This window comes from Balaenoptera musculus, chromosome 7 (genome assembly GCF_009873245.2).
Source record: "Balaenoptera musculus isolate JJ_BM4_2016_0621 chromosome 7, mBalMus1.pri.v3, whole genome shotgun sequence".
NCBI classification, from domain to species: Eukaryota; Metazoa; Chordata; class Mammalia; order Artiodactyla; family Balaenopteridae; genus Balaenoptera; species Balaenoptera musculus.
Window position 1 is genome coordinate 92,998,619 of NC_045791.1, and position 3,660 is coordinate 93,002,278.

The 3,660-nt window shown below is 44.4% G+C and overlaps 1 long non-coding RNA gene across 1 annotated transcript; it reads left to right on the forward strand.

The window, feature by feature from the left end:
- Nucleotides 1-1,751: 1,751 nt before the first annotated feature.
- Nucleotides 1,752-3,315, forward strand: LOC118898577. The gene is made up of 3 exons (XR_005020727.1): nt 1,752-1,825; nt 2,174-2,250; nt 3,086-3,315. It is a non-coding gene; the product is annotated as an uncharacterized LOC118898577 (long non-coding RNA).
- Nucleotides 3,316-3,660: the final 345 nt, after the last annotated feature.

Consider the following 3,660-nt stretch of genomic DNA (forward strand, 5'->3'; position numbering starts at 1 on the left):
TCTTTTTTTTTTTTTTTTAGTTGTGGCACACAGGCTCTTAGTTTCAGCATGTGGGATCTAGTTCCCCTACCAGGGATCAAACCCGGGGCCCCTGTATTGGGGGGGTGGGGGACGGAGTCTTAACCACTGGACCACCAGGGATGGTGGTACCAATGTTTTCTTGCTCTTAACTTCTCTACCTCGAGTTACCTACACAGTTTAGCCTGTAGCTAGTCTCCGATTGTATCACATAATAACAGTAATGATTGCAACTACACTTACAATTTATCCAGCTTCTATTATGTCCTAAACATACTAAGTACTCATATTAATCTTTCAAGGTAGGAATTATTATTCCCATTTTGTAGATTAAGAAACTAAAGCTCTTAGAGGTTAAATAGATTGTCCCAAATCATACAGTTAGTAAATAATAGAGCCAAGATTCAATTCCAATGTGCCTGACTATGCTTTGTTGTTTTCTTCTCATATACATATAAACTCCTGGGAGATTTATCAAAATACATGCATTCAATAGGTCCTCAATAAATACTGGCTTGTTGAGGATGCAGCTTGGTTTAAATGTACCCTGACAAAGCCTCACCCGTCAGAGGTGATGAGGTGAGGAATAAAACAGTCTGTCTACCCTCACCTCTCCCTTTCCTCTGTACCAGAAGAGATAGTGGCTGCAGAACAATGAGGTCCATGCTGTTTCAGGACTCAAAAGGGGAGGGGGCTCAACTCCATTTCCTTTCAAAGAGCCGGGCTCTGCACTTGCCCTTCCCTGGCCATCCCCAGCATCCAGGTCAGTTGCATCATGCCATCTCAGGTTGAGAACTTTCCAGGCAGCCCTGGGCTTGCTGAAGGCACAAGTAACATACTTCTGGACTCCAGGCCAGGATGCCCAAGACATACATCTGACTGAAAGGAGAACAGGGCAGAGCCTGCCAGGGAGTGCCAGAGCTGCCCTTCCCCAGCAGGCTTTAGCCCCATGTCCTGAGGTTGCAGAAGGAGCTGACACCTGTCAGCTCCCTTCTTTCCATCTACAGTGTGCCAGGCACCATGTGAGATGCTTCACACACATAGTCTCTTTTCAAAATGCTCACCACAACCCCACCTGAGTACACCGACTCATCTGTGAAATGGGTATATTAGGTGGCATCTCACCCAAAGTCACCCAGACAAGAGGAAGACTCTGATATAGTTCCATCTGTCTTCAACAGTCCATGAGCTTTCCAGTATGCCATAGCATCTACCTGTACCAGGAGCCAAGAGACTTAAGTCTCTATTCTTGCTCGGCACGCCACTCATCTTGGGAGACTTTAGTGTCTCTCTCTATCAAATGCATATGCAAACCCACCCCCTCCACCTCCAGTTCCTTCCCACTTCACAGATTACTTTTGAATCTGTGTGTGCCATAGTATGCAAATGCATCAAACACCTGATGGGAACAAGAGATGGAAGAAATTATTGTTAATTTTCTGTTTATGTATCTGCACATTTACATCTTGCTCCCTCAACTACCTGAAGATATCTGAGGTAGAGACTATAATGTATACACTACCCATAGCCTTCCCTCCACTGCCTAGTCCCTAACAGCTTGAGGAATACAGAAGATGCTCAATAAATACTAAAGACTTTCATCTGCAGAATCACGTGGTATGGTAGAGGTTTTTCAGACCAACCCCCTCTCCTTGGAAATCAAAGCTCAGAATGGCACAGAGTAGCCAGGCTGGGATCAGAGTCCTTGCTTGCTGTTTCTTAGTAAAGGACTCTGCAAAACCACATTTGTCTCCAGAGTTTTCCAGACTGCAGAAGCCAAGGTGTATAAAGATGCAGCTAATTTCAGGTGTGGGCTGGTTTCTTACACTGAGTTAGTAGGTCTTTCATTTTATAAATTTTTATAATTTTTACTAATATTTTGTAATACTTTATAAGCTAGTGCCAGTTAAGATATCCAAAGAATATTGGTAAGGAAGCCAAATAAAACCAGATATCCTGATCTTTTTAAATTCCAGCATATCTTGGCCTTAAAGAGAACTTGAAGGTTAAAGTTATTTAGGGTCTGATATGATGATGTTCATACCTCAAATCCTAGAGTATTTTTTAACATTATGAGGCATTTTTGCATTACTTCAGTTGCTTTTTTCCAAAACTCTGTAAGCTAGGCAGGGTGTGGATTATCTCCATTTTACAGATGAATACCCCAGGGCTCAGACTGTGATACATCTATCTACCCATGGCAGACCTCTCCCCTGATTTCCAGCCCATAAGGTAGGTGGGGTAGGCTGGGTGAGGAAGTCAAGGAATGTGGGTGGGATGAGCTGGAGAAAATGTGGGGTTCCTGCAGTGTGAGTGCTGCTAGCCCAGCAGGACTCCTTCTCCTTTGCTCCATGCCCCAGATCCCCTTCGTCCCGCCTGCTTGCTTGCTTTGAGCCCAGCCCAGAAGGCTCTGCCAGCTTCTAAGCTGGCCCGTTTTACTGGTAAGGATTAGGTGCCAGAGTTTTCTGCTGGTGACTGCTCTTTCCCAGCACTCTCTTGCAGTATCATATTTTCTTAGCTTGTAACTCATCTTCCTGACCCTTCTAGTCCTCCGTGACCCTTTCTCAGGTCACAGAAAGTGAGTTCACGAAGGTCTCCAACACCACCTTGCCCGTGCATCTCTCTGGAGAGAGAAACTTCTCCTCACTTCGTGCCCAACCCATCCTCTGGAAAAGACTCAACTCAGTCTCCCCAGCACCTTTCCTGCTTCCCCTCACACCCCATTCTTAGCTACTGGACTGTACCAGAATAGCCAAGACTATCTGTTCACCATACCTTAAGATGCCAGTCCTATAACCAGGTTGACTTAGTCTGCACTCCATACCCCCTTCCATTTCAAAGATGAAATATCAGACTCTCAAGGATGTTAAGCGATTGCTGCCCAAGCGCTAATAGCCAGTCAATGGTCGAGATAGTAGAGAACCCCTCATTTCCCACATTAGTTCTGTTACCATGACCCCCTTTGCCATCCTCTCTCCCTGCCTTGGTTCAGGTCCTCATCATCTCTTAGTAGGACCTCAGTTAAATCCTCCTAATGCTACCTGCTTTCATGTTTGCCCCCTTTCAGTGTATCCCACTGGGAAGTGACCACACCAAATTTGAGATCAAGATGGCTCATTTCATATCAAACTTCTTAGTTGCATCCTGTGGATCCCAGGATAAAGTTTACACCCTTCAGCCTGATTTGCGAGACCGCACCACCTTGTCCCTGTGCATCTCCAGCTCCAGCTCATTCCAATTCCTAGCACATGTCTTATGCACCGACCATGCCACCCTCTTTGTGAAAATGCTTGGTGTTTCCTGGGTATGACCTTCCAATGTCTTTGCATGTTTCCTGCCTTGAATGCCCTTCCCTGTACCTTCCTTGTAGAAAATTCCTGTTTAAAATTTTCTCTGGCATCACAGCTTCTCTGAGACCTCCACCTACAGCATGAATTATGTAAACTTCTCTAGCTTTTAAGTGTATATGCTTTGTTGTACAAATAGCATTTTATTACACTACATTTTGTGAAGCATTGGGTTGTTTTTCTCATTATATTGTAAGCACATTAAAGGCATAATTTGAATCTTCTTTTTTCTTTTTCATATTCCCCTAGGTCAAGGTTGGCTAATATTTGTAGCTCCATATATATTGCTATGTGA